Source organism: Staurois parvus, unplaced genomic scaffold, assembly GCF_062004578.1.
Source record: "Staurois parvus isolate SC_StPar_1 unplaced genomic scaffold, SC_StPar_1.0 ptg000368l, whole genome shotgun sequence".
Lineage (NCBI taxonomy): Eukaryota > Metazoa > Chordata > Amphibia > Anura > Ranidae > Staurois > Staurois parvus.
In genome coordinates this window covers 538,472-553,372 of record NW_028318164.1, presented here as the reverse complement: position 1 = coordinate 553,372, position 14,901 = coordinate 538,472, and the positions used below count along the sequence as shown (strand labels likewise).

Here is a 14,901-nt window from a genome sequence, read left to right as displayed (position 1 = left end):
CCTTTACAGGCACTGATCCCATCGGAGTGCCCCCCTTACATGGACTGTTCCAATCGGAGTGCCCCTTTATATGGACTGTTCCCATCGGAGTGCCCCTTTACATGGACTGTTCCCATCGGAGTGCCCCCTTACATGCACTGATCCCATCGGAGTGCCCCCTTACATGCACTGATCCCATCAGAGTGCCCCCTTACATGCACTGATCCCATCAGAGTGCCCCCTTACATGCACTGATCCCATCAGAGTGCCCCCTTACATGCACTGATCCCATCGGAGTGCCCCCGTACATGGACTGTTCCCATCGGAGTGCCCCTTTACATAAACTGTTCCCATCAGAGTGCCCCCTTACATGCACTGATCCCATCGGAGTGCCCACTTTACATGGACTGTTCCCATCGGAGTGCCCCCTTAAATGCACTGATCCCATCGGAGTGCCCCTTTACAGGCACTGATCCCATCGGAGTGCCCCCCTTACATGGACTGTTCCAATCGGAGTGCCCCTTTACATGGACTGTTCCCATCGGAGTGCCCCTTTACATGGACTGTTCCCATCGGAGTGCCCCCTTACATGCACTGATCCCATCGGAGTGCCCCCTTACATGCACTGATCCCATCAGAGTGCCCCCTTACATGCACTGATCCCATCAGAGTGCCCCCTTACATGCACTGATCCCATCAGAGTGCCCCCTTACATGCACTGATCCCATCAGAGTGCCCCCTTACATGCACTGATCCCATCAGAGTGCCCCCTTACATGCACTGATCCCATCAGAGTGCCCCCTTACATGCACTGATCCCATCGGAGTGCCCCCGTACATGGACTGTTCCCATCGGAGTGCCCCCTTATATGCACTGATCCCATTGGAGTGCCCCTTTACATGGACAGTTCCCATCGGAGTGCCCCCTTACATGCACTGATCCCATCGGAGTGCCCCCTTTACATGGACTGTTCCCATCGGAGTGCCCCCTTACATGCACTGTTCCTATCGGAGTGCCCCCTTACATGGACTGTTCCCATCGGTTTGCTCCTCTGCATGGACTGTTCTCATCGGAGTGCCCCCTTACATGAACTGTTCCCATCGGAGTGCCCCCTTTACATGGACTGATCCCCTCGGAGTGCCCCCTTACATGCAGTGTTCCCATCGGAGTGCCCATTTACATGGACTGTTCCCATCGGAGTGCCCCCTTACATGCACTGATCCCATCGGAGTGCCCATTTACATGGACTGTTCCCATCGGAGTGCCCCCCTTACATGCACTGATCCCATCGGAGTGCCCCTTTACATGGACTGTTCCCATCGGAGTGCCCCCTTACATGCACTGATCCCATCGGAGTGCCACCTTACATGCATTGATCCCATCGGAGTGCCCCCTTACATGCATTGATCCCATCAGAGTGCCCCTTTACATGCACTGATCCCATCGGAGTGCCCCCTTACATGGACTGATCCCATCGGAGTCCCCCTTTACATGGACTGTTCCCATCAGAGTGCCCCCTTACATGCACTGATCCCATCGGAGTGCCCCCTTACATGCACTGATCCCATCGGAGTGCCCCCTTACATGGACTGTTCCCATCGGAGTGCCACCTTACATGGACTGTTCCCATCGGAGTGCCCCCCTAAATGCACTGATACCATCGGAGTGCCCTTTTACATGGACTGATCCCATCGGATTGCCCCTTACATGCACTGATCCCATCGGAGTGCCACCTTACATGCAGTGTTCCCATCGGAGTGCCCCCTTTACATGGACTGATCCCATCGGAGTGCCCCTTTACATGGACTGTTCCCATCGGAGTGCCCCTTTATATGGACTGATCCCATCGGAGTGCCCCCTTTACATGGACTGATCCCATCGGAGTGGGAGGGAGGGGGGTTTGGGAGGACTCGGAAGGTGCTCTGCGGTGACAGGAGCAGACCAACCCCACCACCTTTACGACCGTTAGGTCCGGGTGAGTGGGTCCAGGTGAGACCTCCGTAGGAGAGTGCAGCAGGGGAGGAGTCAGTGGCCTGGATCCAGGTTTCCGTGATCACTAGGAGGATGAGGGAGCGGGAAGCAAAGAGGTCGTGGATGGCGGTAAGCTTGTTGCACACCGATCGGGCGTTCAGGAGTGCACATGAAAACGGGGGGGAGATTTTAGGGAGCAGGGGGACAGATACTAAGTTGCGAGGGTTGCAGCGGGACGTGGAGGCGGGAGGGTGTTGTGCGGGTGAGGGAGGTGGTGAAGGGCCAGGATTCGGGGAGATGTCCCCCGCGGTTATGAGGAGGAGAAGGGTGAGAAAGGTGGCATGGGAGCGGGATGTGCAGGAGCGTGAGAAACTACTAGTGGAGGTGTTCGGGTCAGTGGGAGAGTGGAGTAATAGGAGGAGGTGGTGGGTGCCGTAGAGGGGTGAAGGAAGCAGTGAGGACACAATATACAATTGTTTGGGAGGGGTAGAGGGATATAGTGAATGGATTTTGGGAATGGAGGAGAGGAAAATGAGAAGGAGGAGTGGAAGAGGCATTTTGGGGAGGTGATGAGAGCAATAGTAGGGAGATGATAGCAATGAGGGGGAGATGTACAAGTTTTGGGGTGGAGCAGAGGGGTAAAGAAATGAGATTTGGGAACAGAGGATAGTAATATGGAAAGGAGAAGAGGGGGTGTATTGTATAAAAGGTACACAGAGTGGGACTCAGGTATGTAAGAGAGGTTTCCCAGGGTGTTTGCTTGCAGTCTGTCCAGCGTGCAGGAGAGTTTCTTGCTGTTGTTGTGTCTTCCTGCTGCTTAAGTTCTCCTGCTTTAGTTCAACTGCTGTGTTTAACTGCTTCACACTCGTTCAAAGCCACACTCAATCATAAGCAGCACCCCCATCAGAGACTTGCCCCCCATCACATAAACAGCGCAATGTTAGAAATATTAAATGTTTAAGTCACCATAAAACCTTTTTATTTTTAAAATATTCCTAATATCCACCTCTGATTTAAATAAGCTTTTGGTTCAATTTGTTTTCAATATCTGGACAAGTAGATTGTCATGAGGGACAAGTAGATTGGGACACCGATTTAGTCCCTTGGACAAGTAGGTTTTTCAAAAAATGTCCACACCCCTGGAATATGTCCCATAGGAAATCATGTTAAATGGACTGCTGTGCATTTCTGCACAAAGCAAAACACTTAGGTGTGAACCTAGACTAAAGGGTTAAAAACAGGGTGAGGAAGCAACAATGCTGCCTGCTTTAACCCCATTTGCTGTACTGGTCAAGGTTGCAGGGCAATTGCAGAGCAGCCTCTTTCACTTGAATGGGTCATGCTTGACAGATGCTACACCCACCAACCATGACCACTTATAACTCCTGCTGCCACATGTGCACACCCCTTGCCATTGCCGCTAAAGGGGGTGCAGTTAGGGCAGGGGGAAAAAAGATAAAAAACAAAACAAACACCACACCCCAACTGCAGGTTTTCAACTACAAATTTAAATGGATCGTTCTGGGCACCCTAGAAGGCTGCTTTCACACTGATGTGCTGTGGTTTACATGCACTGCGGTGCAAAGCATCTGTAACTTTCCTGGGTTAACTGCACTTTTCTATAAACTTCTATTATATCTTGCAGGTCTGGTGTGCTTTCTGAAATCCTGCATTCAGGAGTTTTGGTGTGCTTTCAGAAAGTAGGATTGAATAAAAGTATGTGGCCAAGTGCAGCAAACCCACAGGCAAGCTGCAGGTCCACTGCACCAGTGTGGGTAAACCGCAGTGCATCAGTACAGAAGCAACCCTATACTATTATGCCCAGTATATTGCTTCACAGTGACTTCAAGATCTCTTTCCTGCTGCTGACACCACTCTGGAGACAGCTGGCCAGGGTAAGAGGTGGAGTGCATTTGGTATCACTTCACATTGGACAGAAGCCAGCACACAGGCGGCATTGGCTTATGCAGCTCTGGATCCCTACTACAGCTCCAACTTCACAAGTAGCCCCTCTGCATTGCACTCTGTAAGCAAGTCCAGACTGCCATCTTCCAGTCACCTGGCCGCGATCTATGGGTTGCTGATCCCCAGGTTAATGCATGAGAATAGTGGTGTACCACATTGCAGCCAAATACAAAAAACAAGCTTACACTCTACTCGACTCATTAACAACTTCAGCTCCGGAAGATTTTACATCCTGCATGACTAAGCCATTTGATGCTATACTGAATGACGCGTTACTGTAACTGGTAAATGCACGGTCAACAACGCTGAGCCCAAGAGAAATTTATATACAATTTTTTGTAAACAAAGATCTTTTAGTGGCATTCAATCACCACTGGGTTTTTTTTTTGCAATATAAATCAAAAGACCAAAAGTTTATTTTTTTCCCTTTCTGCTATTATATGCATATCCAATGAAAATAGTAAAAAAAAAAAGATAATTTTTGGCCAAAATGTATTGTGCTATATGTCTGATGGAAAAGTGTATATCGATAGATTGTAGGTGCTATAACTTTTAAACAAACCTAGGTTACATGTACACACTAACATTTGTATTTATTTGTGTACCAATGGCAGTGATCAGCAACTTGGGGATTGCAATAGTGTGACAATCTTGACACTGACACTGTGGGGAACTGACCAACTGCCACTGACATTAATACAGTGATATTATACACTGTCACTGTACTAATGACACTGGATGGAAGGGGGGGTTACCATCAAGGGGTGTGCCCAACTATGTGTAACGTGTGCTTCTTTTACTACTAGATCTCCAAGTTTCTCATCCTGGATGAGAAACAGATAGATCCCTCTGTTGATAGTCAACACAGTTCTGGGCTGTGATTGTACACTGGTGATCAGCAGGTCCCAGCTGGGATTTGCTCACAGGCTCCCGCTGTGTAAAATCACAGAGGGTGCTGGCCAGGGGATGCCATGCACATGCCCAAAACTCAGAAGTAGGCAGCGATGTACGGTTATGTTGCTTTGCCTACAGTGGCTGCCTGTCTGCAGTACATTATGGGTGGGCACCAAGTGGTTAACTGAGGCCAAGTAGGATTGTAGACAAGTTGTCTACAAAGAAAGGTCGATGAAATACCCTTTGGCATGGTTAAAATTGTAAAACCGAACCATTTAGGCAGACCTGTGATACCAGCCTCTTCATTACAGCTACATTATTCTCACCTGCTTATATATGCAGTGGGGCAAAAAAGTAGTCAGCCACCAATTGAGCAAGTTCTCCCACTTACAAAGATGAGAGAGGCCTGTAATTGGCATCATAGGTAGACCTCAACTATGAGAGACACAATGAGTAAAACAAAATCCAGACAATCACATTGGCTGATTTGGAAAGAATTTATTTGCAAATTATGGTGGAAAATAAGTATTTGGTCACCTACAAACAAGATTTCTGGCTCTCACAGACCTGTACCTTCTTCTTTAAGAGGCTCCTCTGTCCTGCACTCATTACCTGTATCAATGGCACCTGTTTGAACTTGTTATCAGTATAAAAGACACCTGTCCACAACCTCAAACAGTCACACTCCAAACTCCACTATGGTGAAGACCAAAGAGCTGTCGAAGGACACCAGAAACAAAATTGTAGACCTGCACCAGGCTGGGAAGACTGAATCTGCAATAGGCAAGCAGCTTGGTGTGAACAAATCAACTGTGGGAGCAATAATTAGAAAATGGAAGACATACAAGACCACTGATAATCTCCCTCGATCAGGGGCTCCACGCAAGATCTCACCCCGTGGGGTCAAAATGATCACAAGAACGGTGAGCAAAAATCCCAGGACCACACGGGGGGACCTAGTGAATGACCTGCAGAGAGCTGGGACCAACGTAACAAAGGCTACCATCAGTAACACACTACGTTGTCAGGGACTCAGATCCTGCAGTGCCAGACGTGTTTCGCTGCTTAAGACAGTACATGTCCGGGCCTGTCTGAAGTTTCCTAGAGAGTATTTGGATGATCCAGAAGAGGATTGGGAGAATGTCATATGGTCAGATGAAACCAAAATAGAACTGTTTAGTAGAAACACAACTCATCGTGTTTGGAGGAGAGAGAATGCTGAGTTGCATCCAAAGAACACCATACCTACTGTGAAGCATGGGGGTGGCAACATCATGCTTTGGGGCTGTCTCTCCGCAAAGGGACCAGGACGACTGATCCATGTACAGGACAGAATGAATGGGGCCATGTATCGTGAGATTTTGAGTGCAAACCTCCTTCCATCAGCAAGGGCATTGAAGATGAAACGTGGCTGAGTCTTCCAACATGACAATGATCCCAAACATACCGCCCGGGCAATGAAGGAGTGGCTTCGTAAGAAACATTTCAAGGTCCTGGAGTGGCCTAGCCAGTCTGCAGATCTCAACCCCCTAGAAAACCTTTGGAGGGAGTTGAAAGTCCGTGTTGCCCAGTGACAGCCCCAAAACATCACTGCTCTAGAGGAGATCTGCATGGAGGAATGGGCCAACATACCAGCAACAGTGTGTGCCAACCTTGTGAAGACTTACAGGAAACGTTTGACCTCTGTCATTGCCAACAAAGGATATATAACAAAGTATTGAGATGAACTTTTGATATTGACCAAATACTTATTTTCCACCATAATTTGCAAATAAATTCTTTCCAAATCAGCCAATGTGATTGTCTGGATTTTTTTTTTCTCACTTTGTCTCTCATAGTTGAGGTCTACCTATGATGCCAATTACAGGCCTCTCTCATCTTTTTAAGTGGGAGAACTTGCACACTTGGTGGCTAAATACTTTTTTGCCCCACTGTAAATCCATCTTATGCACAGGAGACCAGTATCTTCTATGACCTTTACTGTACACAATAGAATTTCAGAAAGACAGATAGGGTATGACCAGAACCCCGATTGTTCTCCAATATATTTAAAAAAAGCTGGCGTAGGTCTCTAGATGCATTGGCATTACCAACAGTCCCAAAAAGTCCTTGCTAGCCTGTAGTCCAAGCAGGCCAAATAATGGAATATTGCAGTCAGTAGAAAATGTAAGCGCTTTATAAGCACTAGTAACATTAAACTGTATAATCAAAAGAAAGCCTGGAGACTGCCTCTAAAGGAATGAAGATATTCTCACATATTAACATGATATACATGTATAGAGAACCATGCCACAGCTGAATATATTCAAGAAACAGAATTCAAAGATCATTTTACTACACATACACAGTTGTGTTCAAAATAATAGCAGTGTGTTGAAAAAAGTGAATAAAGCTCAACATCCTTCTAATAGCTTTTATTTCCATCCACACAAATGCATTGGGAACACTACACATTCAAAATCAAATCAAAACATGAAGAAAAATATATCAAATTTTTGTTGTTCCGCTTAAAAAAAATTGAAGAAAAGTGAATATTAGACGGTTCAAAAAAATAGCAGTGTTTGTATTCTTCTTTACAAGCTCAAACATTCACTATATAAACTGAAAAATGTTTGAAGATTTTGCTTTCCTTTGAATCACTTAATGAATATTTAGTTGTATAAGCACTGTTTCTGAGAACTGCTGTACATCTGTGTTGCATGGAGTCAACCAACTTCTGGCACCTGTGAACAGGTATTCCAGCCCAGGATGATTGGACTACATTCCACAGTTCTTCTCTATTTCTTGGTTTTGCCTCAGAAACTGCATTTTTGATGTCACCCCACAAGTTTTCTATTGGATTAAGATCCGGGGATTGGGCTGGCCACTCCATAACGTCAATCTTGTTGGTCTGGAACCAAGATGTTGCACGTTTACTGGTGTGTTTGGGGTCGTTGTCTTGTTGGAACACCCATTTCAAGGGCATTTCCTCTTCAGCATAAGGCAGCATGACCTCTTCAAGTATTCTGATGTATTCACACTAACCCATGATCCCTGGTATGCGATAAATAGGTCCAACACCGTAGTACGAGAAACATCCCCATATCATGATGCTTGCACAACCATGCTTCACTGTCTTCACAGTGTACTGTGGCTTGAATTCAGTGTTTGGGGGTCGTCTGACAAACGGTCTCCGGCCACTAGACCCAAAAAGAACAATCTTACTTTCATCAGTCCACAAAATGTTGCGCCATTTCTCTTTAGGCCAGTCAATGTGCTCTTTGGCAAATTGTAACCTCTTCAGCACACATCTTTTTTTCAACAGTGGGACTTTGCGGGGGCTTTTTGCAGATAGATTGGCTTCACATAGGAGTCTTCTAATTGTAACAGTACTCACAGGTAACTTTACACCTTCTTTGATCTTCCTGGAGCTGATTGTTGGCTGAGTCCTTGCCATTTTGGCTACTCTTCTATCCATTCGAATGGTAGTTTTTCGCTTTCTTCCACATCTTTCAGGTTTTGGTTGCCATTTTAAAGCATTTGCGACCATTTTAGCTGAGCAGCCTATCATTTTCTGCACTTCTTTATATGTTTTCCCCTCTCCAATCAACTTTTTAATCAAGGTACGCTGTTCTTCTGAACAATGTCTGGAACGACCCATTTCCTCAGAATTTCAGAGAGAAATGCACTGTAAACAGCATGTACAACATTTGCTGCCTTCCTTCCTTAAATAAGGGCAATAATTGCCACCTGTTTTTCAAAGAATGAATGACCTCACTAATAGAACTCCACACTGCGATGATTTTGAACCAAAAACAGTGATTGATCAGGTTAGCAATGTCTGACTGCTATTATTTTGAACACAACTGTATGTATTTTGTAGTGCACTGTATTAAATTCTTGTGCAATTCTAAAGTCTGCTACCACACACTGGCAGTAATAAATGGGCAACTCAATGCAATAAAGCGCGAGTAAATCCATTTAATCTCATTAAAGTGGCAGTGAACTTTTTTTTTTTTTAACTTTTACCTACAGGTAAGCTTATAAGCCTTACCTGTAGATGAAATGATATGTCCTAAACATGCACTGTTTAGAAGATATCCATTTTTAAAGCCGACGCATGCGCTCTGAACGGCATACCCATGCCAATCCTTCGGAGTACTGTGCCGTAGCCCGGGACTCCCACACGCATGAGTGACACCATCATGGCCCGGCCTATCAGACGGAACCTGAAAAGGAAGACCAGGTGAAGACAGAAGCCTCTGCAGCAGTGACAGTGCCCCACCGGAGGGCTTAGTTTTAAGATAAGCTTTACATAATGTGCTAGTATGCAGTGCATACTAGCATATTATGACATTAACTTGCAGGGATCACTTTTCTCCTGCGGTTTACTAACACTTTAAAATGTGCAAATTCTTTTGCAGGCAGTCAAAGACAGCATGGATCTACTTACCCTTTACTAGCACCATCTTTTGAAGTTGGAAGACGGATGTCTTTGGCATTTTCAAAAATCTCTTGCAATTCCTCTGAAGTTGTGCTATAGGGGATGTTCTTAACAAACAGAGTTCGTGCATCTGGAAAAATAAGCAGCTCCAGGACCACCACCTTGGAGTTCTGCTAGATTCAGTTTAGACCAGCCCCACTTTGAAAATTCAACGATTTTCACTGCAAACTATAATGCAGGTATAGCTTTAGAAAACTACTGAAATGCAACGTTTATTTAAACTCACAGAACAAACCTTTTGTGAAGGGCTAACTGAACACATCAGGCCTACATTTCTACGACTTTGGAACATGCACCACGACGAAGCTACTATTGTCTTCCTCTAGTACTGCAAACTTTACCTATGAGGAAACTGAAGCTATTGTTGAAACAAGGATGCAAATATGGGCTTGACTGAACCCCAACCTTCCTTATCTGCTCACTTTATTAAAACTGGTGATTAAGTATTAAAAACAGTGTGTCAGCATAACAACCAGGCTGCCAACATCTTTTTGGTCCCCCCAATAACAGCATCACTATAAAGGGAACAAAGAGTGAGCAGTAATTGACTTTAATTTACAGAGAGTTTCACAATCCATGCCTTAAAGTCAATTAGAATCCAAAAGATACACAGGACCTATTCTTGCTTGCTATTAGGCTAGATGTGTACATTTAATATATAATCATATTATGAAAATGTAAAAACTAGCCAACGGATCAATTTAAAAACAAAAGTACTATATGGGAGGACAAACAGATCCTATCCTATGTTCTCTGCATTTTTGTTTTCTCTGCAGGAGTGTTGGCCTTCTCTACTTTCATCACAAAACAAAGAACCTTCTTTCCATTTAATTTCAGGGCTTTTTCCACTTCCTCCGCAGTAGCAAACTCCACATAGCCAAACCTCCTGCAGTAGAGATGGAAAAGTGAAGGAGCTGCAGCACAACAAACAAACAAGAGATCCCTGTGCTCAAATCCCAACAGCTAGTGCATGCATTTATCTATCAGGTGCTAAAGGGGTGTAACCACATATTAACACTAGAAATTCTGAGGACCCTCTGCACACTGGTATATACCCTTTCCAGCAGACTATGCAATAAATAGGGATATTTAGTTCACACATATTGCAATACATGCTTAAGCTGGCCAACTGTGTCAAAGTAATCCCTCTATGGCCAGTCCTACTCTGCTCTGCCGACGCAAATGCTACTGTGGACACAATGCTAGCATAGGGGAAAAGACACAATGGGGGAGAGCTACAAGGTTCAGGTCTGGCTACTGACCCAACAATACAACAAACAAGATATACCTGTGCTGAAATCCCAATAGCTAGTACATGCATTTATCCATCAGGTGCTAAAGGGGTGTAATTAATATTAATATGTGGTTACATCCCTTTTAGCACCTGATGGATAAATGCATGTACAAGCTATTGGGATTTAAGCACAGGTATATATATTTTTGGAAAGGGTCAGGGACTTTTTTTTTTAACACAAAGTTGAGTTTTCGGTTCTATAGTCTTCAATGGAGACAATGCGGAAAAGCATGCAGTGCATTTTTTTTAATGCATTTTTTTGGTTTAATCTTCCTAGCAACTAGAAAAAAACCGTATGTACAAAAACACACCGCAAAAAGCACTGCAGAAACGCAAACTGCATAGGTGTGAACCAGCAGAAGCATGCAGTTGCAGAGCAAGTGAAGGAGCTGCAGCACAGGGCGCCTATTCAGCACGTTATCTTAAGAAATACTTACTTGGAGGCTCCAATCTGAACATCCTGCACTGGCAAGTTCTTCTTACAGAAAAAACTCCCTCAGAGCATTTTTAAGTTCATCATAATCTTTTGCAGAATTCAGATTTGCAACAAATACTGACAAATCTAACAAAAGGAGTAAAAAAAAGAAAAAAAGATTTTAACCAGAAATACCAAATACACATTAGCAAATATGGCATGAACTTTGAAATGATGGCCAACATTGAATAGAATTAGCATGTAAAGCAGGAATTTCAGCTTCATTATCTGTCCCAGAGACCCAAGGGAACGCTATTATGCTACTATACGAACACAACTTAAAGCAGAGATATACACACACCGATTTAACAGTTTCACATAAATGACATTCAGAGCATCCCATGACAACAACTGTCACAGTTGCCTGCATCTTTCAACTAAACTGTCAAGCCATTTAATGGTTGGTGTTATAACCAATCACACGCGCAGCACCATGGCAACTGCAGAACAGAGGCTAAAGCTGGCCATACATTACACAACTTTCCTATTCAATTTCCTTTAGATTTACCTTCAACTAAGACACGCAAGAGCCTTCCTGACTGCATACAAACTGAAAGTTTAGGTTTGACCGCATATGTTTTGGAAAACCTAAAGGAAATTGACACTTGCAGACTTAATACTACTGACAAGAGAAAACTCAACTGAAATTTTCTTGACACTTGTACCCCAGAAGGGCCATTATATTGCCAGGTGAGAATTCTCAAATTTTCTCAACTGGAATGCACACAGCCAATATGGATTTCCTGACATTTTCGATAATCTCTGCATCTGGATATGCATAGTACACGACAAAGGTCTATAGGTGCCAGAAAACCAAGAGTCCAGCATACATCCAGCGCCCCGAATAACGTTTCCTAAACACATCACTTCCAGAGCCAATTTTTTTAACATTTTGCGCACATTTGTACATAAAAATGCACATGAAACCCTGAAAATATTTTAAGGTACAAAAAAAATTTTAATGTATGAACTTTTTTTTTTTTTAAATATTTTTCAGCAAAAAACTAATGAAAACAAATGCTCAATTTCCTGGTAAAGTATAAAAAAAAAAAAAAAAAAGTAGTGTCACCATGGTGACACTCCACTCCTAGAGTGACAGTATGTAAAAAAACAAATATAAAAAAATAAAATTGTTAAAAAAAATGTTTAAAAATTATAATTTTGGTTATAAACTAATTTGGGATTTTTTTTTTTACTGGAAAGATAACGGAATACATTTTGGCCAAGATTTATGATGAAATATATATTTGCAAAATTTTATAAGAAAAACACTTTTTTTCAAAATTTTTGGACTTTCATTTACATAACAAAAAAAATAAAAATCCCAGTGGTGAATAAATACCACCAAAATAAAGCTTTATCTGTCTAAAAAAAAGGCTAAAAAATTCATATGGGTACAGTGTTGCATGACCGCGCAATTGTCATTCAAAGTGTGATAGCACTGAAAGCTGAAGATTGGCCTGGACCAGGAAGGGGGTAAAAGTGTCCAGACTTGAAGTGGTTAAATATGGCAATGCAGTTAAGTAGAGCAAAAAGGCTTTTTTTTCCCTTTTTAAATATGTTGGATAGAAGAGGAGAGGGTTACATTTATTGACCATCTGTGTCAGAGAATTCCCTTCACTTCCTTCAATGTTGCCTCAACATGAAGAGGAGATATCTTTCCAATGTGAAGGATATCCTCTCAGACAGTTGTCACAGGAAAACGTGCCCCCATTAGAAAAAGGTCTCCTGCATTCATGTTTTGGTGGCAACAAAATGTTGAATCTCTACAACGGGGACACAGACGGCAAAAAAAAAAAAAAAAATCTGACAAAAGGTTTTCTTTCATTACACAAGTAAAAAAAAAATAAAAGTTCCAGTAAAAAGAGATCTCCATTGCATGTTAAAAACAAAGTTATCACATTTATGGCACATCAGCAAACATCAGTCATCAAAGATCAGTATTAAGTCCCAAAATTGTTCATCATTTGTGCCAACAATTCATAAGACAGCAGGCAGCTTACCCTCCTCTTCAGACTCCTCCTTTCCAGGTTTCTTCCCTTGAGGCATTTTGGCAGGAGCTTTCTTGGCAACAGGTTTTTTCTCTTCTTCAGATTCATGTAAAGAATAGAATTCCATTAACACACCAAACCAAATTTCAGTGACACCATCTCTCTATTAGATATCTAGTATTGTAAGAGTGGGAGGAGCCATCCACTATGTCCATGTCTCCTTCCCCTGTAATCCCAGGGCGCGGCCATGGAAACAGAGGTGACCCGGAAGTAGAAAAGAGGGCAGCCTGTCACTTCAGGTGTCCTCAACCCACAGAGCGCCGCCTCTTTCTCTATGATTTGCCTCCTGTTCTCCTCCCCCTAGGTGGAGACCCGCCCCTTCCATCACGGCAGATGAGGATTCTGATCCCGCCTCTTCTCCGCCCCCTCGAAGAGTTCTACACCATACTCCTCCCCCCAGGCGGAGTTTCGGTCTTTTCCCCACTCTCATTTAGAGAGGTACCACGCCCCCACATTTATGGAGGTGAAAGCCACCCCCTCTAAAAAGTTCAATGGGAGGACATAGAGATGCCGCCCCAAAGCTTTGTCGCCCCGCCCCCATGCTCTGATGCCACGCCCCCGTTTTCTGAGTGGTAGGTTGCAAAGTCCCCGCCCCTCTCATTTGCATAAATGTTGCAGAGGATTGTGGGTATGTTGGTGTGTGATCTGGGGATGGGGGCTGAGCGGTTGTGTGTAATGTATGAGTACGGTATTCGGTGTAAGAGGTATACATTATTCATAATAATACATCCACACATACATCACAGCAGACACGTCTAGGAATAAAGGGAATGAAATGGACAGGCTCTCCATGATGTGACCCGCACAGATCCTGGAAGGGTTTATATAGAACAGGACACACCATGGTAATCAGCTGAGGGACGGCTTACTACCAAGGCTATGTGCACACCTTGGGGGGGTGTGAGGCCAGAACCAATCACTGGTGAGTCCAGAACCAATTGGTGTCCAGAACCAATCACTGGTGAGTCCACCAAGACCTCATGACATGAGAAGAGCAACAAACGAAAAGAGAAGAAAAAGAAGAGATGTTGTCATGTGGGACCTTGGAGGGTGGTGGAGGTGATTGGCTGCCTGGCAGAGCAAGTCTGCGGTGTAAGATGGAGGCGCCCCACTGAAGAGTGAAGAAATGCGTGCGTGTGGGCGCTACCAGAACCCGATTCAGACTACTCTCCCTTCCCTCACCAAACTTTTACTTCACCACAGCATGTGAGGGTGCTGCACGACCCGATTCAGACTACCTTCCCCTCCCCCACCCTCATTATTCATCACGGCATGTGGGGGCGCTACATGACCCGATTCAGACTACTCTCCCCTCCCACACCATCATTACACTCCGCCACGGCATGTGGGGGCGCTACACCACTACTCTCCCCTCCCACACCATCATTACACTCCGCCACGGCATGTGGGGGCGCTACACCACTACTCTCCCCTCCCACACCATCATTACACTCCGCCACGGCTTGTGTGGGCGCCACACGACCCGATTCAGACTACTCTCCCCTCCCCCACCCTCATTATACTCCGCCACAGCCCGAGAGGGTGCCACACGACCCGATTCAGACTACTCTCCCCTCCCTCATTATACTCCGCCACGGCTTGTGGGGGCGCTACAGAACCCAATTCAGGCTACTCTCCCTTCCCCCACCCTCATTAATCCCCGCCACAGCCAGTGTGAGCGCCACATAACCCGATTCAGACTACTCTCCCCTCCCCACCATCATTATACTGCACCACGCCCACTCTCCCCTCCCCCACCCTCATTATACTCCGCCACGGCTTGTGGGGG

The 14,901-nt window shown here is 44.7% G+C and overlaps 1 long non-coding RNA gene and 1 other non-coding gene across 2 annotated transcripts; one reads left to right on the top strand and one right to left on the bottom strand.

The window, feature by feature from the left end:
* Positions 1-1,837: 1,837 nt before the first annotated feature.
* Positions 1,838-9,764, top strand: LOC149456228 (uncharacterized). Its single transcript, XR_016313927.1, has 2 exons — positions 1,838-2,079; positions 9,213-9,764. It is a non-coding gene; the product is annotated as an uncharacterized LOC149456228 (long non-coding RNA).
* A 3,205-nt stretch (positions 9,765-12,969) lies between these two features.
* On the bottom strand, positions 12,970-13,035 carry LOC149456227 (small nucleolar RNA SNORD82). Its single transcript, XR_016313943.1, has one exon. It is a non-coding gene; the product is annotated as a small nucleolar RNA SNORD82 (small nucleolar RNA).
* Between the last annotated feature and the right edge of the window lie 1,866 nt (positions 13,036-14,901).